This window comes from Leptodactylus fuscus, chromosome 7 (genome assembly GCF_031893055.1).
Source record: "Leptodactylus fuscus isolate aLepFus1 chromosome 7, aLepFus1.hap2, whole genome shotgun sequence".
Lineage (NCBI taxonomy): Eukaryota > Metazoa > Chordata > Amphibia > Anura > Leptodactylidae > Leptodactylus > Leptodactylus fuscus.
Window position 1 is genome coordinate 30681092 of NC_134271.1, and position 23241 is coordinate 30704332.

Genomic DNA, 23241 nt, shown 5'->3' on the forward strand with positions numbered 1-23241 from the left:
TTCATGAGTCCACCATGTTCACGAGCCCACCATCGGGATTGGGGACCCCAACCCGATTGGGTAGCCCCGAACAGAAACCTAATCCCCTTAAAAAAGCGGTTACCTCAGGCCCCGTAGAATAGAATGGGGTCTGACGGGTTTCCACACGAAAACGCGGAAAGAAAAGCGCTACTTGCTGGGAGAGAAACCCCGAACGAATTTCAAGTGTTGGTGTGAACCCAGCCTTACTCTATACACGATAACATTCGGTGAGAGGCAGGAACAGCTCTCCATACAGAAACAAGGAAGAGTGGGAAAAAATGCATTATTTCACAGAAATGATCCAATATTTGTTAGAGATTCTATTATTAGATCCCTTTTTTTCAGGCCTACCATGTCGGAATAGCCTTAAGAAAGGCTATTCTTCCCCTACCTTTAGATGTCTTCTCCGTGCCGCCATTCCTGTGGTATTCCTGGTTTTCACTGTATGCAAATGAGTCTCCAGACAGCACTGGGGGCGTTCCCCGTGCTGCCTACAGACTCTCCAGCGACGCCCACTATCTTCTTCAACCAAAAGTACTGACTGTGCGTGTGCGGTGGCCATTTTCCTGTGGCCAAACGGCCAATCGTGTAAGAGGCCACAGGAAAATGGCTGATGCACATACGCAGTCAGCACTTTTAGTTGAAGATGCAGAGAAGAGGCGGTCTCGAAAAGATGATGAGAGGGTGTTGCTGGAGAATCTGCAAGGCAACACAGGGGACGCCTCCAGTGCTGTTTGAGCACGGGGGGACAGCCCCCAGTGCTGTCTGGAGACTCATTTACATATGGTGAAAACGGGAATATCACCGGAACAGCGGCGCGGGGAAGAATAGCCTTTCTTAAAACTATTCCAACGTGGTAGACCTGAAAAATGGGATTCTAATGATAGAATCCCTTTAATAAAGTATGTGTGTGGATATATATATATATATATATATATATATATATATATATATATATACAGTCCTATGAAAAAGTTTGGGCACCCCTATTAATCTTAATCATTTTTAGTTCTAAATATTTTGGTGTTTGCAACAGCCATTTCAGTTTGATATATCTAATAACTGATGGACACAGTAATATTTCAGGATTGAAATGAGGTTTATTGTACTAACAGAAAATGCGCAATATGCATTAAACCAAAATTTGACCGGTGCAAAAATATGGGCACCTCAACAGAAAAGTGACATTAATATTTAGTACATCCTCCTTTTGCAGAGATAACAGCCTCTAGTCGCTTCCTGTAGCTTTTAATCAGTTCCTGGATCCTGGATAAAGGTATTTTGGACCATTTCTTTCTACAAAACAATTCAAGTTCAGTTAAGTTTGATGGTCGCCGAACATGGACAGCCCGCTCTCAAATGATCTGAAAACAAAGATTGTTCAACATAGTTGTTCAGCGGAAGGATACAAAAAGTTGTCTCAGAGATTTAACCTGTCAGTTTCCACTGTGAGGGACATAGTAAGGAAATGGAAGACCACAGGGACAGTTCTTGTTAAGCCCAGAAGTGGCAGGCCAAGAAAAATATCAGAAAGGCAGAGAAGAAGAATGGTGAGAACAGTCAAGGACAATCCACAGACCACCTCCAAAGAGCTGCAGCATCATCTTGCTGCAGATGGTGTCACTGTGCATCGGTCAACAATACAGCGCACTTTGCACAAATAGAAGCTGTATGGGAGAGTGATGAGAAAGAAGCCGTTTCTGCACGTACGCCACAAATAGAGTTGCCTGAGGTATGAAAAAGCACATTTGGACAAGGCAGCTTCATTTTGGAAACAAAAATTGAGTTGTTTGGTTATAAAAAGAGGCGTTATGCATGGCGTCCAAAAAGAAACAGCATTCCAAGAAAAACACATGCTACCCACTGTAAAATTTGGTGGAGGTTCCATCATGCTTTGGGGCTGTGTGGCCAATGCCGGCACCGGGAATCTTGTTAAAGTTGAGAGTCGCATGGATTCCACTCAGTATCAGCAGATTCTTGAGAATAATGTTCAAGAATCAGTGACGAAGTTGAAGTTACGCCGGGGATGGATATTTCAGCAAGACAATGATCCAAAACACCGCTCCAAATCCTCAGGCATTCATGCAGAGGAACAATTACAATGTTCTGGAATGGCCATCCCAGTCCCCAGACCTGAATATCATTGAACATCTGTGGGATGATTTGAAGCGGGCTGTCCATGCTCGGCCACCATCTAACTTAACTGAACTTGAATTGTTTGTCCAAAATACCTTTATCCAGGATCCAGGAACTGATTAAAAGCTACAGGAAGCGACTAGAGGCTGTTATCTTTGCAAAAGGAGGATCTACTAAATATTAATGTCACTTTTCTGTTGAGGTGCCCATACTTTTGCACCGGTCAAATTTTGGTTTAATGCATATTGCACATTTTCTGTTAGTACAATAAACCTCATTTCAATCCTGAAATATTACTGTGTCCATCAGTTATTAGATATATCAAACTGAAATGGCTGTTGCAAATACCAAAATATTTAGAACTAAAAATGATTAAGATTAATAGGGGTGCCCAAACTTTTTCATAGGACTGTATATATATCACAAAATCTGTCACCTGCCCACACCTCATTGTTATCCTATTCAATCAAAACTCCTGACTAGGTCCTAACCCAATACAGTATATCACAGTGATAATTGGCCGTGTGATGGCTTTTTGGTTTTTTTGCGGGGGGGATTTCTAGGTCACCTTTACCCGTCTTCAGAAATCTCTCAGTACACTCAAATATTTGAAAACACGTTAGGTGAAAATTGTCAATTTTGCACCACAATTGTGTGAATATTGGCTAAGGGTGTTGACACATGGTGTACACAGGATACGCACAGCTACACAGCCTGTATACCACTGAAGGTTCACATACTTTTGCAACTTAAAGATGTGTTCTGGTTCTATAAGTATAAGTTATTCCATGGGAAGATTATTCTAATACCCAAAATATCTCAATGTGTAAATAGATGGCTCAGATTTAATGGGGCAGATCTGTTAAATCTTTGTGTAAGCCCTGAGTCTAATGTACAACTACTGTTAACGTTTTATTACCGTACTGCGTGGATATCAATTACCTAATGGATTTTATAGCTATAGATCAGTTTACAATTGGGAGCAATAGAGTAATATCCTCAGGGGCTGCTGGAAATGTCTGATTACACTCGGTTATCTTACACGAGCCATCAGTACAATGCTGGCACCTCTTAATGGATCTGCTGTGTCCCCTGTCTGCATTACATCAACATTTTATATTCACATGTAATGCCTATATAGAGAATACCTTGTAAAGCAATTCTGTAAAGAACCTTTTATTAACAAAAATTACTATAGGCAAGAAAACCTAAAGGTTTCCCCGTGTGCAAGCCGCTTCTCTGTCTCTATGGTTGTTAGTGCTGCCTACATTAACCAGAACTGCCTCTAGGTAAATGGCTTCATCCTAGAATCTGTTCTCGGAAATTGCTTTTGAGCATTGAGTATATTACGGTAGAACTATATCCATAGACTCGCTCTACTAGTTAAATAGAGCTCAGAGAAAGATGTAGAACTTTGAGGTTCTACATCTTTTCCTAAATACTGTATATTGCTTTAAAAATGCTACTTTGTTTGCCTGCTATGTGAACTTATTCCTTCCATTGTTTACACAGCGTTCATATAAACACAGAGCTGCGAGATAGTGTAACAGGCTCTTGTATCAATTAGTATACAAGTAGGAGGTCCATTCCCAGTAAGGCCTGGTTCACATCTGCGTTCGGTATTCCATTCAGGGAATCCACGTGGGGACCGCCTAAATACTGAACGTATTGACAAGTGGTGAGCATTGAAAGCACCCGGACCCCATAAACTATAATGGGGTTCGTGTGTTTTCTGCACGGTGTCCGCACGAATCATGCGGAGAGGAAATTAGTTCATAAAGTATTTTTCTCTTTGCATGACTCGTGTGGACACCACATGGTAAACACATGGATTCCATTATAGTCTATGGGGTCGGTGTGCTTTCATAAGCTCACTGCTTGTCAATGCATTCAGTATTCCGTTTGGGGGGACTTCCCGAACAGAATACCGAGCGTAGATGTGAACCAGGCCTTACAGGGAATGGATCTCCTACTTGTACCGTATACTAATTGATTCAAGAGCTTGTTATACTATCTCACAGGTCTGTAGTTATATCAACGCTGTGTAAACAATGGGTAGACTGAATTCACATAGCAGGCAAACAAAGCAGCATTTTTAAAGCAATATATTTAGGAAAAATCTTCCATTTACATAAGCTACCAGTATAGATAGGATCCTTGCGATGGGACAACCCCTTTAAGCCAATGTATTCTGTAAAACCTGAACTGGAAATAAACTGGAACACCTTTTTTGTGCCAGTGGATTTAGGTTAATAGAATTTCCTGGGGGTGTGAAGTATAGGAGTCCCAATATATTTATTCAATTTTATCCTGTATCTAAAGAACACGAAGTCCATAAAACAGTTTACAAATGAATCTATAACATAATGATCATCATGTAATCTGGTAAATGAAATCTACTATTTTGTACAGACTGACCTGAGAATTTATGGACATTTGGTATCCCAGTTGTTACTTTTCATTAACAATAACTAGATAATTGCTTAGAAGTGATTTCTACAGAACAGGAAGAATTTTTGGATTATAATATAGACTGGGAAGTTGAAAACGCTACCAAAATATACAGAAAATGTTGGACGTACAAACTAAGTTTAAACACTTTTAAGGATCGATTTACTGATGATAACTTCAGAGGATCTGTCGTAGAAACCTCACAGCTAAGCTACTAAGAGGAGAAGACGACTTAAATAGTCCAAGGTCACGTCACATGATACCGGCCAAGTTACAGTAAATCTTTGACGCTGTTTTGGTATCATATAAAAGCTCCACCTCTGCCACAAAAATGGGGTTAACTTATGAAATAATACATCTCCATTGGAATGTGAGAGTCAAAAGGGTGAATGTTTCCGTGGGTATGAAAGGGGTTGGAAAACAAGTCGGGGGATAGCGGTGAAACATCTGCGCTCAGTATAAGAGGACAGTCGGCAGAATTTGGATATAGTCAGCCAAGTGTTAATTCTACTATGTGTGTTGTATTGTGTGCACACCAGGGCTGTGGTGTTTCCAACCCTGGCTTCAAAACAAAATTATAATTTTTAATAGTGTTATACAATAATTAATATTGTATAATAAGATGCAGTGTCCGCCCAATAGTGTTGCGTACATGTAAGGCAGAGTGTGCCGGTTAGTAGAGTGTGGACATGTATAAGCTGACACCCTTCACAATCTCCTATGATAGTCTTGTCTCATTTTGCCATGATATAAGGTCAATATTGGGGGTCTTTAGCATATAGGTGGTTGAATACAAGTAATCCCCATGCGATACAGAAGTTTGAAATCATCCACGAGTAATACAGAAGTGACGTTTCGAGCCGTTGGGCCTTCATCAGACTCTAAGAGATGGTGGATTTGTCTGCTATGGAAAGGTGTATTTCTGATGAAGGCCCAAAGCGCCAAAACGTCACTTCTGTGTCATGTTTGGCTTACTTGTATAAACCACCTATACACTACCTTTTCATGTGGGTTGGGATCCTACCTCAATCATCCAAATCCCTATAGTATAGAGTGCCGTATACATCTGTTGTTGGGTCAGTATTAGAGACACCCATGTCTTGTTGCATACATGCACGTAGGACTGTATAAACAAACCTGATAAGAAGGAAAACCTCCGTTTTTTTTTGTTTGTTTGTTTTTCTCCTCATCCTATGACAGATCAGATCAATGGACAGATTAACAGCAGTGTGAACAGAGTCTTACGTAGAAAACTATTTATCTCCTAGTGAACACCATAATGGGGGGAAAATCAAAATGCGTCATTCTCTGTTTTTCATTGCCATATTGTGAGACAAAGTAATATAGGGGGTTTTTTTCTACAGTATTAAAACATAATAAACTCTTCATACAAAGTGTATCTGTAATTCTACTGACTCACAGAATAAAGGTAATTTTACACAATAACAGCATTAAAAAAACCTGTTAAAAAAAGTCACATCCTTCCTTTTTTTTCCAATCCATCCCATTAATAATTTTTTTTCTATCTTATACAAGCAAAACAAGCTTGTTGCAGTAGTCCCTGTAAAAAGCAGATGGCAGAGATCCCACTGCTTAGGCCCCACATATAATATAGTGTAATATACCGTATATACCGAGTATAAGCCGACCCTAATATAAGCCGAGGCCCCTAATTTTACCACAAAAAACTGGGAAAACTTATTGATTCGAGTATAAGCTGGGGGGGGAAATGCAGCAGCTACTGGAAAATTTCAAAAATTTAAATGATCGGAGGTTTTGGGTGCAGTAGTTGCTGGGTGCTGGGAAAGGGAGGGGGTGTTTTGGTTGTCTGTCTGCCCCTTCCCTGAGCTTGAGGACTGTTTTTTTCCCCCCCCACTTGGAATTCAGCCTGGCTGAATATAGGGGATCTGCAGTGTTCCTATTAACCCCTCCCGACGGAACAGGAGCACTGCAGATCCCCTATATTCAGTAGACCGGGCACTTTCAGATACAGATACACCTTCACTATTTTATAGGAGATCCTATACATTACTATTGCGGCTGGTCATAGACCCCCCCCCCCCCCCAAAAAAAAAAAAAAAAAAAAAAAAATTATTATTTTTCTTTTTTGCTTGACTCGAGTATAAGCCAAGGGGGGCTTTTTCAGCACAAAAACTGTGCTGAAAAATTCAGCTTATACTCGAGTATATACGGTAATATAATCTCTGGGGGGAATCTTGCAGAAAATCTTTATTCCCCTAAAGTGCCATCCAAAGGAACAATCGAACAACATGCCGGTCATTGAGATCCTTGGGCTGTTCTTATTATGTTGGGTCCTCCAGACCACGGGATGCACTTTTGCCCTGGTTAAAAGATGAGGGTCCTGAACTCTCGTAGAATTCCCTAATAGGGTCTCTGTCCTTTTAGCTGTGTTCCTTTAGGACAATATAGCCTTTTCTTTGAGGCCTCATTATGGAGAACTGAGTACGTTGCAGAAGATGATGTGAGCAGGGGGTAATTCTCTGTGAAAAACCACAGTCTTCTCTTTGTAAAACTATTCGCACCGATAAAGTTCTTTGGTTTTTAGCAACATCCTGTTAAGGAGGAAACTGCAGCTATAGAGATGCTTGTAAGGTGCACGCTGAGCGATGGTTTCGGAATTAACCCTTAACAATACCGCTCATGTCTTTGCAGTCTGTACTATCTTTCATCACAAACAAGCAAGTAATAGCGTTTAGCTTCCATTACACAGTAACGCGTTTCTGCTTCATATTTTGCTTTAGAATTGACGTTATTTTGTCTTTATCTCATGAATAATTGTAACTAATATTTGTATTGCTCCTATGTGTATAATGTAATATACAGGTAGCTAGGTGGCAAATCTACACTTGTGTTTGCAGATTCTCTGCAGACCGTTGTGTCTCTCTGGTAACAGACTACAAACAAATCCTCCGTCAGTCCTGTAATCGTACCCCATCTCTCTGCTCCTCCGCCTTCTTCTGTGTGTCCGGAACATAACGAGACAAAGCGAGTGATCTATGACTCTGAGATCGGCAAGTACTTTGTGATATACGTCTCCATGCACACACGCATGTGTTAGCCGTGTTTATAATGGCTAGCATACTGACCCATTATATTATATGTCCCCATATGCATGTCTGTGTATGGTCATGGGTTCATGTAAGGGGGGCCGTGAGCCCAGGGGCAAAACTCAGGACAGGTGCCGTTTTGTGGCCGGGGCTCATTAAAGGGGTATTCCCATGACACTTGTTCACTAACCTGCAGGCTGTTGTGCTCTCTTCACTTCCTGCTTTTCTCAGCACATAGGTGGGCGGGGTTTCACTTGCACGGGAATGGTTGTAAATGAATTACCACAGTGTGAAGCTGATGTAGCACAGCTGGATTTAAGTCAGTTTGCATTACATACAGAGGTAACGGACTCCCTATCTCAGTTCTTATCAGCCAAATTCAATTAACCCGACTGATAAGAGCTCAGAAATCAGAGCTCTCACCTTCCCTATCTGAGAAGCTCCGCAACTTATCAGACGCACACATCTCAGAGCTGCTCCCAGCCCCTCCCTCCCCCCCTGAGAGCAGGCAGCTACATCACTTGACAAATGAGCAGATAATCCCAAGGGCCATAGAAACGGAGTGTAAACAATGAAGTGAATAAATTAAAATAGCGGCCAAACAAAGCAGTTTTGATAAAGCAATGCATTTAGGAAAAGTCTTAAATCCACATAAACTAGCAGTATAGATAGGATCCTTGTGATGGGACAACTCCTTTAATAAAATCTTTTGGTCACATTCATGTGTCGTTTTCTCACACCTGCGTTGGGGTTTCTGTTCTTCGGGCCCACATTTTTCAAGTGGATTGGGGGATGGAATCCTTGCACGGTGATCGAACGCAGGTGTGAAAATCACGGCCGCAAAATAACGCGGCGTATACGATCCTAACTCCCATTGAAATCAATGGGAGCGTATACGGCACGCAAACTCTCACACGCCGTATACGTGCCAGATCACGCGGCACGTTACATTGTGTGAATGCACCCTTAAAGGGCCATCTCTGGATGGGTGTCTTTTCCTTTATGGAAGAGCTTTTGTGATTTGACGTATAGACCAAGTGATGCGACAAAGCTTGTCGGACGTTTATCATTGATGGTGCTAGAGGTACAATTTTCATTTTTCTTATCCGGAAATATAATTTGCATACTTGTCACTAGAGCCGGGCAATTATAACCTAAATTGATTAGCCAAGTATACAGAGCTGTATTCAGTATATACTGAGAGGACACCACCATATATAGTATAGTTTATACACTGCTGTCTTCATAGTATACGCAGTACACATAGTATATAAGGGCAGCCATGTGTAGTGCTCGGTACACATTCTTTCCTTATGATATATACTGTATACAGTGTCAGACCATATTGCAACCCCCCCCCCCCCCCCCCCAGTACTATAGGAGTCTGCTGAGCAATATGTTAATGCTCCAGATATATGATATAACCTAATACCTGTATTACATTAGGCACATTGCTGATGTATGTCTATGTACACATGATACATGCATACATAGCAGATGTACAAGAGCATGGTGTGTAATGTATTATATACAGGCCGGCAGCCATTACTCGCCGTAGTGTGGCCATGTAATGTCTACTTCCGACTAGAGAAGTGATGCTTATTGGGCAGTGTACAGTTTGTGACATATCTGATAGACATTGACAAAATAACCGAAAAGAATAATCTATGTCACCCCTCTCTCGTCCACTGAAATGACTTTTGGTTACGATTATTTTGTGATTAATTGCCGGGCCTTAACTTATTCCTGGGATACATGGGGAACAAACGTTGTACATAGACTCTAACACGGCAGGTGCGTGTAATATAGATGTATGAGATAGAGATATATACACTTATATACACTGTTATACTTAATGAAGTTCTGACCTATTGTCAGCAATTTGTTTTTCCTATTAATATAGCCAATATTTATTGAAGCTAAAAAAAATTTGCTTTGGGAATTTAGAAGCAAAATCTTTGTGCTTTACCAAATCTACTGTGGAATTACATTAGGCACATTGCTCATGTATGTCTATGTACACATGATGCATACATGCATCAAATTGTGTCAAAATTGTAGCTGTTTGCCTTCTCTAGCCTAGATTTCAGACCACCTCTCTTATCTAGCGCTACAAGTAGTGGTCCAGCTGTCACTCCTTGTTCCGACCATCTATAGTCTCTTCTTTCTCTGCAAAGTGCTGTCAGCAGTTGAGACCTGATAAGGTCTAGAACAATGACTAATCTGTGCCTCTTATCTCTGGTTTTATATACAGTGTTAACTGTGCCATTTATGTCAACCACACAGAGTAGCTGCTGGCCTGAGCTAAACACCAGGAAGAGGAGGGGAGAGGAGACAGGAACAAAGGAGAAACCCATACTGTTTATGGGAATAAAAGCTGGTGCTTTTTTTTGCATTTACTTTCTAGGTGCTTTTTCTGGAGTCTGCACTACAGGCACTTTATAACACTGTGCAGACGCGGATGCAGACCGCTCTAAAGTCATGTAGTGACCATTGAACAGTTACTTAAATGGGAGATGAGCGGCAGTACCCTGCTGATGGTATATTCACTTCCTGATACTACTGCGTGTGAATAGTGTCATGCTAGCATTGCAGATCACTTCACACCATCTTTAGCACATTTCACACTTTATCTGGTATCACCTTGATGATGATATTGTTGATTCTAGAGACTGTGCACTTCTCTACAAAGAGGAGCTCAGGGTAGCGAGACTGTATCAGTCATACTGCAGGTCCAAGCATAGGGAGCTGCATAGCTTGTGAATACCAGGGTCAATAAAGTGGCTTCCAGTACACGGCTTTTTTTTCCGTAGTTGCACAATTGTCCTTTCATTGCCTTCTGCTGGAATACATCATCTTTTGAACAGACATGATTGAAAGAGTAAAAACTTGTATGTCAACTCAGACAGTAAGAATATGGCAAAGAAGAGGACATCCAGAGTTCATGATGTAGCGTAGCATGACATTATTATTCATTCCTGTGTTCAGAATGTACTTGGCAATGAAGTAACCACAAAGTATGTCCTCTCCTTAATTTTAAACATGAAGTAAATGATATTTTTTTTTTCAAGTCTTTGTTTCCATTTCTAAGCTAAAATTCAGATTAAGAGATCACACGACTGTGAAAGTGTCGCTTTAGAGAGGATTCAAAGTACTGGCGGCCTGTCCTCAACTTAAAGGGGTTATCCAGGGCTATGACACTGAGCTCCGCTTCCTCTTCTCAGGAAGTGACATCATGTCCATTGGTCAGATGACCATGCTACCGCTCAGTCTCGCTCATCTGAATTGGATGCATGACCATGTGGAGTTCAGTGTCATGGCCCTGGAAAACCCCTTTTATGACAGGTGGGGGTCCATGTTCTCTAGGCACTCCTGCCAATCAGCTGCTTGAAGGAGCTGCAGAGCTTGTACAAACAGCTGGGCTTCTTCAGTGTTTCCATTCCATCTACATAATAGCAGTGGTTCATGGTATTGCAGCTTCTTCCTGTTCACTTTTTGTCTTTTTCACTTTTTTTGTGTGTGTGTGTGGCTTCCCTGTAACTGGGTCTGATACTCCAGATAAAGGAATATGGCCACCTAACTTGGACTGCTGAGCTGATTTGGGTCCTTTAGGGCTCAGCGCCTCTTACAGTTCGTGGCCCCTGGCCGATCAAAGAATGGCAACCACTTATTTCTTCTAGGAAACATTAGTTGTGCCCCAGACCATCTTGATCTTTTTCACTTACTTTGAATATGGAAGTTGTTGTAACTTTTGCAAACAATTTTGCTTTCTAGGGGGCGATCTGTTACTCAAAGTACGGGGCTCACTGGTGTGATGAGTGACAGTGGACATTTCCATTTTCATTTTTCCATCACGCGGATCTTTATTTTTCTTGGTAGAGATGATTTCTTCTACATCATCATTTGCATATTGGTTTCTTTACAAAACCAAATTTGTACCCGAAGGATGAATTCAGTATCTATATCTGTAGGAAACCATGGTATCATTCTCATGGGAACAAGCGCAAAACTCCAACTTTCTGTTTTCCATTACTTAATGTTTAACAAGCTTCAAATAAGGATCTTCTGGCTTGTCTCCCATGTTCTTCGGTTCTAAACATACACGGCTTTGCTTCTCTTTTAAAGTGTGTTTATTTATAGCCAAAATGTAAAAAATAGAATATTTAGGGTCACAGTTTGTCTTCCTCAGAGAAAGAGGTTTCTAAAATTGGAATTTTCCACTGAAATGTGAGTCTCTTTATGGTGGCAATATCTTATTGGTTTCCATTTGAAGAGATCTTAAAGGGATTCAATCATTTTTTTCTCCCTAAGATGTAAGAATAGCCTTAAAGAGGACCTTTCACCTCCTGGGGCACATGCGGTGTAATATACCGCTAGAAAGCCGATCGTTGCCGGTACTGTAGCTCTTCTCTGTCAGAAGGGCATTCCTCACTGCTCAGCGTCATCGCCGGGTGTTAAGGAATGCCCCCCTATAGGCGCTGCTGTGAGGAAGGGCGTTCCTGACTGACTGTCAGAAACGCCCTTCTGACAGTGAAGAGCTACAGCACCGATAGCTCTTCACCGGGGGGGCACAGAATGGGAAAGTCGGTAAATTCAGCGCACTGTTGGCTTTCTAGCAGTGTATTACACCGCATGTGCCCCAAATGTCCTCTTTAAAAAAATATCCCGGTTTTCTTCAGTATGTTAGTGAGTTTTTTTCGCGGCACTTTGGGTGGTCCCCAGCGCTCAAACAGCACTGGGGGCATCCCCAGTGCTGTGACAGCCCCTGTCTTCTTCTGGCATGCCCTCTCCGCAATGTCTTCTTCCAATAGCTTCTTCTGGCTTTAAATGGCACGCATGCGCATGTCAGTGGCCATTTTCTTGTGGCCTCTTACACAGTATGTTCATTGCTGATTGAGAGCTGGGGACCGTCCCTTGTGCTGGGAGAAAAATAATTAGTATACGGAAGAAAACCGGAACAGCGGCGCGGAGAAGGCTTCTAAATATAGAAGAAGAATAGGCTTTCTTAAGGCTACTCCGTCATGTTTGGGAGAAAAAATCCATTTTAGTTATAGAATCCCTTTAAAAGATGTATCCTATTAATTAATATTATAAATGTGAAAGTTTGTGAGTTTGGATGTTTGTGGGTTTGTGTGTTTGGATGTTTGTTCCTCAATCACGCAAAACCCGCTTGACCGATTTGGCTGAAAATTTCCACAAACATAGTTAATACACCCGATTGCGCAATAGGCTACTTTTCGTCACAATAGCGCACATACGTTTGTGCCAGGACCCCCACAAAACCCAAACTCACACCACTATCTCTGCAATCTCACACACTTTGGACCATAGCAAGCCCCAAAATTCATATTGCCCTCTACAGCCTAGCCCCTAACCCCACACAATCACATTTACATATACTTTACCACTTTGCCCCTCACCTTACCGATTCTCCAGGAGGCGCTCTTTAACGCTCCGGAGCAGCCATGTTTGCCGACCCCCACCGCTCTGACAATCCGCGACACCTCCCACCAATGTCAATACCCCTAGGCGGTCTCATAAATGCAAAAAAAAAAGTTTAAAAAATAGGAAAAAAAATATAAAAACAAACAAAAAGGATTAAAAATTCAAATCCCCCCCTTTCCCTAGAACACATATAAAAGTAGTTAAAAACTGTGAAACACGTACATCTTAGGTATCCCCTCGTCCTAAATCGCCGGCTCTACAAAGCTATACAAATATTTTTCCTGTTCGGTAAACGCCGTAGCGGGAAAAATGGTCAAAAGTGCCAAACCGCCATTTTTTCACTGTTTTGATTCTGATAAAAATTTGAATAAAAAGTGATCAAAGCAATAACATTTCCCGAAAATGGTAGAACTACAAAGTACACCCAGTCCTGCAAAAAAAGACGCCCTATACATCCCCGTACACGCACGTATAAAAAAGTTACGGCTGTCAGAATATGGCGACTTTTCAAAAAAAAAAAAAAATTTAACACAGTTTTGCCTTTTTTTAAGGGGTCAAAATGTAAATAAAACCATATAAATTTGGTATCCCCGGAATCGTAACGAAACACAGAATACAGGGGACAGGTCATTTTGGTTGCACAGTGAACGCCGTAAAACCAAAGCCCGTAAGAAAGTCGCAGAACTGCATTTTTTTCTTCAAATCCACCCCATTCTGAATTTTTTCCCTGCTTCCCAGTACATTATATAGAATAAATAATGGCGGCATCATGAAGAAAAATTTGTCCCAGGAAAAATTAAGACCTCATATGGCTCTGGGAGCGGAGAAATAAATAAGTTATGGGGTTTAGAAGGAGGAGAGTCAAAAATGAAAAACGTAAATCAAAACATGCCATCGGCGGCAAAGGGTTAACTTCAAATACTTCTGTCCCAAAGTCACTATGTAAAGTTTCTCACAACACCGTATATATAGCAGCTCAAATACAAAGTAACTGCAACACAAAAGTCTCACGTATTCTCTGAATTACAGCAAAAACAAGATACAAACTTACATTTCATATCCCATACCTTATACACAGTACGAAAACCTTACCCGCGCCTGTATATACCCACTTCTACAATCACCGCAGACGAAGTCGCGGGTACCAGCTAGTTGTTTAAAGGGATTCTACCACTAAAACACTTTTTTTTCTAGTTACCACGTCGGAATAGCCTTTAAAAAGGCTATTCGTCTCTTACCTGTGGAAGTGCTCTCCGCCGCGCCATTCGTTCAAAATACCGGTTTGTACCGGTATGCTAATTAGTTCTCTCGCAGCGATGGGGGCGTCCCCATTGCAGCTCGAAAACTGACTGCAGCGCCGCTTCTCTGGTCTTCTGTATCCTCCCCTTGCCTCTTCAACGTCTGTCTGACGCCTGCGCAGTATGCTCTTTGTTCGGCGAAGATTGCCGAACGTACTGCGCATGCGCGAAAGTGCGGTGCCCGCACTATGGCTGGGACCGCAATTTCGCGCATGCGCAGTACGTTCGGCAATCTTCGCCGAACAGAGCGTACTGCGCAGGCGTCCGACAGTACGCTGAAGAAGCAAGGGGAGGACACCGAAGACCAGAGAGGCGGCGCTGCGGTCGGTTTTCGAGCTGCAATGGGGACGCCCCCATCGCTGCGAGAGAACTAATTAGCATACCGGTACAAACCGGTATTTTGAACGAACGGAGCGGCGGAGAGCACTTCCACAGGTAAGAGACGAATAGCCTTTTTAAAGGCTATTCCGACGTGGTAACTAGAAAAAAAAGTGTTTTAGTGGTAGAATCCCTTTAATAAATGCAGACCAGAAGAGAGAAAAAAAAATCCCCCAATTGTACTTACCTTAAAGGCTATGTACACCATCACAACCTATTTTTGGTTTCAATGTATCTTACATGAAATATGAAGCAACTAGGTTTTTATTTGAATATTTTTTAGAGATGAGCGAACACTGTTCGGATCAGCCGATCCGAACAGCACTCACCCATAGAAATGAATGGAAGCACCTGTGACGCCGGCAAAGTCAGCGTGCCAGGTGCTTCCATTCATTTCTATGGGTGCGTGCTGTTCGGATCGGCTGATCCAAACAGTGTTCGCTCATCTCTAATAATTTAGTTTTGTTTCTGCAGCTTTTATGGGTTTCCAAGGTCACAGACGACAAACAAACCCTGTGTCGTCTGATCTTGCAGCCATACTCTCTTCGATCACTTCTCTACTTCTAACCAACAGGATTGGAACAAGATGTACGGTTGTAGGGTCAGACTTCTTTGTAGGGTTTCTTTGTTGCCGGTCACCTTGGAGAAACACAGGTCTGCAGAAGAGCAAACAAAGCGATTGGAACATTTTAGTTAAACCCATTGCAGAGTTGCCTTATGTTTCATCATAGAGGATTAGGGGCAATACGTTTTATAGGATGATGCATATCACCCTATTGACATGTCTGACTGTTTAATACGGTTCCAAACTTTTGATTTTATTTTTATTTAGGGCACCTTGGCGTTCCTTCAGCGTTCCAGGATTGTCTGTATACCAGTGCTAGACACAGTTTCTCTTATGGACGGCAATAAACACAGGTATGGGATACATTTTACCATCTGTATGGACAACTGTGCAGGATAGTATATCATCATGTGATATACACAAGAAAACTTTTATCTGGACGTTTTAAAATTATCTGTTGCCTTAAAGGGGTTGAGCCATTAGGGGATAAGTGTCCATTGACTTCTATGGAGCTGTGGACGATGCCGGAGATTACAGTCCTGGCAGCTCCATAGTAGTGCACTGGTGCTGCATTCACAAAGAGGTTTTAGAATAGGGGATAATTGTCCTTAATAGCACGACCCCTTTAAGGCTAAGGTCCCACATAGCGAACTGCAGTGAAAAAGCGCTTCGGGAAAAACTGCAGCGGAAACTCATCATGGTTTTTGCCGTAGCACTTTTCCCAGAAAGTCCGCAAAGTTTTTCTTTCTGCTACAATTATACCTAGACGGAAAATGCCAACGTTTCCTGAAGTGAATTGATATGTTGGGACATCCAAAAACACAACTGTTTTGGAAATTGCAGCATTTCTACCTCAGAAATGCCCTTCTGACTGTAAAGCGCTACAGTACCGCCACCGATAGCGCTTTACCCGCGGCACAGATCGGGAAAGCCGACAGTGCACTGAATTCAGCACACTGTCGGCTTTCCAGCAGTATATAGAACTGCCTGTGCCCCAACCATGAAAGGTCCTCTTTAAATGTGTGCAAAAATGTTTCTGTGAACCACAATGATTGTACGGTGTAATCCGCATCTGCAAAAGAATCATGGTTGACCATTTTCATCCTCTATAAGATCAGTGTGTAAACTGACAGCATATAAGAGATGATAATTTCCTATGGGATATACTGACTTCACTGGAGATGCGACTTGTATAACCTAAAGGGATTGTGGGTCGTGTGACTTACACGGGTCCCAGTTCAAAAAGTCGTGTGACACAAAAATTGCCAACATACTGGTTAGTCCTTATCGGAACAGCTTTTCAGCCTCTTAATACAAAGGATGATCTTCAGGCAGAAATCGTGAAATGAATCGCACATTATAATTATTAAACTACAAAATTAGAAAGTAATTATAGGAAGTCTCAGGTCTAAAATTTGTCTCAAACCAGAAATAGTTCTGTGTAAGAGCAGAAATGCCTGTGTGGACACAAACCGATGAACCAATGTAGAGATAGCATTATATTGAAATCTGGTTCAGCCTGGAAGTGCATCAGGGGCGGGGTCTGATATGCTAATTTGTTTAAAGGCAAGTGCAAATGCTACATCTGGAATCGTCTCTCCTTTAGGCATGATCGAAATTTCTAGCCTTTGCCTTCGTAACAGTTGTGATAGACAAATAAACCAAATCGGAAGCATTTCGGACATGGAAGACTAAAGTGCCCAGGACCGAATGCAAGGATTGTCACCGAGCAGCAAAAATAATGAATGTGATGTCACAGCTATGGGTTAAGAACCATAATGATGTCACTGCACAGAGATACCATCAGCAATACAACACAGAGTATGGATAACAGATACCACATCCTGATAGGATATCATACACAGTGATGTCACAGAACAGAGATAATGAGTGCAGTGATGTCATAGCATATGTGAATCTGAAAGATGATGCACACTGCTAAATATCAGTACAAGGAATATGGCCTTCTGTTTGTAGCAAACTGGCCACGAGACAAGGAGGTTATCCAGTGGTGTAACTAGGAATGACGGGGCCCCGTGGCGAACTTTTGACATGGGCCCCCCAACCGACGCCAACGACTTCGACCAACCCCCTCCGCCGCACTCTATTACGTCCCTTAGCCCTGCACACAGTATTATGTCCATTAGTGGCCCCTGCACACAGTATTATCTCCCATAGTGTCCCCTGCACACAGTATTATAGCCCATAGTGGCCCCTGCACACAGTATTATAGCCCATAGTGGCCCCTGCACACAGTATTATGTCCATTAGTGGCCCCTGCACACAGTATTATCCCCCATAGTGGCCCCTGTACACAGTATTATAGCCCATAGTGGCCCCTGCACACAGTATTATGCCCCATAGTGGCGCCTGTACACAGTATTATCCCCCATAGTGGCCCCTGCACACAGTATTATGTCCTATAGTGACCCCTGCACACAGTATTATCCCCCATAGTGGCCCCTGTACACAGTATTATCCCCCATAGTGGCCCCTGTACACAGTATTATAGCCCATAGTGGCCCCTGCACACAGTATTATCCCCTACAGTGGCCCCTACACACAGTATTATCCCCCATAGTGGCCCCTGCACACAGTATTATCCCCCATAGTGGACACCCATAAACAATTATTATTGTCTGCAGGGGTCTGCAAAAACCCCCGAGTATAATGATAATATTTGTGGGGCCCTCGGTGTCACTTACCGATCCTGGCCCAGCCAGGATCGGCAAGTAAATAGGGCCCGTATCGGCCTATTAAAAAAAAAAAAAAAAAAAACCCGCAGCGGCTGTCACCGGGCCCCCTAATGGCCCGAGCCCTGTGGCATTTGCCTCTGCAGTAGTTACGCCACTGAGGTTACCCATAATAGTGATGGCTTGTGCACACTTCTCACAATCCCCAAACAGTGAAATGAAAGTGATAACAAACATTAACTCTTGAACACCCGCCATCCGCGCTGCTTAAAGGCAGTGAATCTGCCTGCATACAACAACCCGTAGAATACTATTCTACATGTCCTGAAACCTATACATATTCTCCCTTGTGTTATACATTGATGTTGGACGTAAGAGACAGATTTTTGTGGTTTTTACCAATTCTTCTAACTCCTTCGATGTAGACGGTTACATCATGAGAATTGTATTCTGCGCAATAGGCACAAATGAGATGAAAGTCAGTTTGTTTAGATCCCCGCCCCTTCTGATGTCCATAAAAGACTGTCACATCGGGAATCATCCCACACACATTTCTGTCCAGTGATTCATTCTGTCCACTACCCCCCTCTTCATAGTCCTGGTACTGCTTAACCATTGACATGGAAAGATGAAGGAGAGGCCGTGAAATGTTACATTAGCATTGAGTAGTTAAGACGTCTTCTCGCAAAGGACCTTGCTACACAATAAACCTATAAGATCCTTCTTTAGTGGCCTTATAAGGTATGGCGGTGTGCTCCTATATAATATAAGGAGGTGAGCTTTACATAGATGACGTGAGCAGAGAAAAAGATCAAGATTTCCATCTTATCTGCCCAGGCTTCCAGTACGATCTTCACACCTTGCGCTCCACCAGGCAGACTTATTTATGGCAATAGAGAAGCAGATGTCCATCTCCTTTTAATCTTTGACACATTTAGAATCGACACGAAAACTGCTACTTCTTATTCTTAGAAGAGGTTAATCCTCGTAAGATCTGCTCTGTACAGAGGTTCTACGATCTGGCTTATAGAAGTGACGCTCAATTGGGGTAAAAACTCTCCATATTAAAGGGGTTGTCCAGGAATAGGATCAAACTGTAGGAGAGGTGTTTAAGAAAAAAAATATATGTATACAGTCAGCTCATAAAACAATGCCTAGACTGGAGGTTTGGATGTGACTCTGAGCCTTCTTGTAAAAAAAGAAAAAAAATGGAAGGTTGACATTTTTGCTTCTGTTGGACTTTTTAACGCTAAGGCCGCATGTAGCTGGCCGCAACGAAAAAGGCACTGCAGGAAAAACCATGGCGGAACCGTATTTCCATCTGCTAACTTTCTGATTCAACTATAACTATAGGTATAGTTGACATGCTGCGATTTCCAAAAACGCAACAGTTTTGGAAATCGCACCATTTTCATTGCTCTAATTTTTCTGCAATGTGTGGATGGGATTGCTGGAATCATCTGCGTCACCCAGAAAAGTCACCTTCTCTAATTCTGCATAAAGTGACCCTGGGGTGTTCCTGTAGTAGTCCTTTTAAGACTTGACTATAGCCTCATCATTCATGTCGGGACTGGACATAATCCTGAAAAGATTACCTAAGCCACCTAAACTTTGTGCAGCGGTGATCACTTTCTGATGTGATAAGTTCATGTATTTAATTACCAAATGAAGGATAGTGAATGAATGGGACATCCAAAATTTTATCCTTTTCAAATGACCCATTTACTCAATTGTATTTCACAAATTTGTTTTGGGGAGGACCGGTTGTATGCCCTTTGGATGTAAGGCTCCATGCACGTAAACACTTTGCAAGTCGTCTTTCAACGGCTAGTGCACTGACCCATTATTTTCTATGGCCCCATACATACCCTGTCGTATTATCACAGGGCCAAGAGCCCAGGGCGTAAAAAAAGGCACAGTGTACATTTCCTTTTAGTGGATTGTGATGGGGACTGACATACAAGAGGGTCTTTACCAGTATAGGAGGCAGATCATCTATACGGTGATGGCTGCGGCACAAGACTTCTGCCTTGTCTGAAATTATACCTATGAGTTTTTGGTTTTTTTGATGTTCCCTGCAAAGTTCACAATTGTCAGAGGCCACTTGGTTGCCTTCATTTGTAGTTCCCTCCTTGCAAGGTCATTCAGTATTTGAGAAAGATAGTCGTTTTGAGTTCTTCTATGATTGGGTCTTGGAAAACAGATTTGCATATTTTTCCCATAATCCCCCAGTGGAGTGAAAATGGCTTTGTAAGTCTCCATACGCCTGTGAAGGTGCGCACTAGGCTGGTCTTACACGACCGTATGGAATGTACGGTCCACAAGTTGCTGATGAGCAACATAGACTCCGCAGACGTCCGTGTCCTGCTGCACTCGCCCATAGAGTTCTATGGGCGAGTCCGTGCAGTGCCACAATTCACGGCCATTACGGACATGTTCTATAAATTGCGGACCACGGTTGAGGCCCAGCCACACCACGGATAAAATATCCAGTGGTGTAAGAGGCCGCATTGAATATAATGTGTCCACAGTTGAAAATCCTCAATTGTGGACCATTTGCGGACTTACATTACGGCCATGTAAGACCAGCCTAAGGAGTGATGTTATCCCCAGTTCCTGGGTCATGAGAGTTAGTTACTGTAGCTCCATTACCATCTCAGGCCAGTTGGTAAGGGGTCAACGGAGTCTGTCAGCATGAACAATTAATTCAAAGCAAGCACAGTACTTTGGAGGGCTCTGGGCAGAATCTTTAGTTTATTTATCTGGCATTTAGTATAAAGAAGAAAATGTTTACCAGAGGAGTGTTTCTATACAGAAATTGCGTACGTTTTTTTCCTCTATCAGACGTTATCATAGGATTATATATGTACAACACTGCTGTTCTGTTATCAGCCACGCTATATAACCAGGCAATGCCATGAACTAAATCTAGTGCTAACATCATGTCAGTCCCGACATAAAAGTTTTGTTCTGTTTGACTTTCCGGTTTAACTTTTCTTGTCGTCTTTAAGTGTGTACATGTAACCAAAAAGTTTTTTACCGTACAGTGCGGAAGGGAGAAAGGAGCCTAGCAACAAGATGTTTGCAGTGTTTAGAGGCCGCCCCTCCTTGAGTGTTCACGGCATAGCATGGTTATATATCAGACCACATCTGCTGAGCTGTTTCCACTTAGTCTGCTCCACAAGCAGAGGTTTGAGGACAGTGACCCCTTCAGTGGGAGATCGGATCAATTCTGAACAAGAGATGAGACTTGCTGTGAGTGACCCTACATGAATGTAGCTATATACGATGGCAGTCGCTTTAGGGGTTAAAGTTTCGGAGCCAGAGTCTTTAAACATTTAATAAAATGTCTGTCTATTTGGTCTGAGGTTTCTGGATGCTTCATTGTGATGAATTACAGATTGGAAGAAAAAGCGGACTTGGGAAACGTCCAAACCGCTGTGTATATTAAACATTCATACGTTGCAGTCCACGAGCAGTAGCTCGGCGTTGGCATCTACTCAAAGCATAGACCGGCCATGATGTCATTATTTGCCGGAATGGCTTAAAAGAGCATCGCTTTATTAAAGAAAGCCGGATTGTTGCTTGGAAGCGGCTCTGAGTGCTCGTAGCTGGGCCTTGTACAACCGGAACGTGTACTGGGTTGTCCATTGTAGATCTCAGAAAGGCTGTATATGGGCATTTGCTTTTGCATGGTGCATTCATCATGTAACGTTTACATTGTGTCCATATTTTACAGCAGTATATCGATTTGTGATGGTTTTCCAGATTCCTACTTGCTGTCAATTAGTAAGGGTATGTTCACACAGAGGAATTTGGAGCTGATTTTTAGGTAGATTCTGCTTCGAACCATAAAATCTTCCTCCTATCCAGTGGGAGGCAGAGGCTGTTTTTTTGTTTCCTGAAAAAAAACTCTCCTGTTCATACTTCAGGCAGATTCTGCTTGAAATTCCAATTGAAGTAAATGGGAAGCAGAATTTGGAGCAGAATTTTGAAGCAGATTTTGGAGCAGAATTTTGAAGCAGATTTTGGAGCAGAATTTTGGAGCAGTTTTTCAAAAAAAATTCAGATTCTTTAATCAGATTTAGCTTTTTTTTTCTGCTTGACCACATCCTTACCTTAATTTAATGCTTACTTGGAGTATATAGTACATGTGGTGGTGTCTCAATTAGCGGCCAAAATGCAGTGGAAAACAATGACGAAATGCAAGCTGATGATTTAAAGGGATCCTATCATAAAGAAGTAATTTTTTGTCCCTAACACGTCGGAATAGCCTTTAGAAAGGCTATTCATCTCCTACCTTTAGATGTCTTCTCTGCGCCGCTGTTCCGTAGAAATACTGTTTTTCGCCAGTATGCAAATGAGTTCTCTCGCAGCATTGGGGTCAGCGGTCAAAGGGCATTGAGGGCGTCCCGAATGCTGCCAGAGAACTCTCCAGCGCCGCCTCCATCTTCTTCAAGAACGTACTTTTCCTGTGTCTTCTTCCGGCGCAGGCTTTGAAACTTGTAGGCCTCGAGCAGAGCCTACTGCGCATGCCCACAGGCCACAAGAAAATGGCCGCTTGCGCAGTGGGCTCTGACCATGGTCATGTGATTTACGGTCCATGGTCATGTGATGAGCACACAGGTGCCGCTCGTTACAGTCACAGCACAATAATCAGACATCTGCCTGGTAATCAGCCGTGCACCTGTGTACTAATCACATGACCATGGACCGTAAATCACATGACCATGGACCGTAAATCACATGACCAGGGTCAGAGTTTTATCCTCTAGAAGTAACAGAATGAATGACATCAAGCAGAGATCTAGAAAACCGTGAGGAATTGATACAGAAAGTATATTGGAAAATTGTATATCTTTTTATTGTACATTTGTTTGTCAATATTGGTCTGAAAGTGGCCAACCCCTTTAAGGGACAGAAAGTGGATTTTAGCATAGGATTTTACAGAAAGGAACCAAAATTCTTTAATAAAATTTATTTAAAAATTTTTGCACGCGCAATTGTACAAACGCTGGAAATGAAAAGTTGCTTGGAAATTTAGTTCCACTTTAACTTCTTTATTCCATAAGGATATATATTTGTTGTTCTTTATATTTATGTTATAAATATGTTATGTATATATATACATATATAAATACTAGCACATTTTTCGGACTATAAGACGCCCTTTTTTCCCCCAAAAT

At 42.2% G+C, this 23241-nt stretch overlaps 1 protein-coding gene across 1 annotated transcript in view; it reads left to right on the forward strand.

Annotated features, from left to right (window-relative positions):
* The window catches only part of LOC142213246 (uncharacterized), a 77246-nt gene that overhangs the window by 10937 nt on the left and 43068 nt on the right, over positions 1 to 23241 (forward strand). The window contains exon 2 of the mRNA XM_075281531.1: positions 15630 to 15715. The gene's annotated coding sequence lies outside the window, so the exon portion shown is untranslated. The remainder of the gene's footprint in view (positions 1 to 15629; positions 15716 to 23241) is intronic.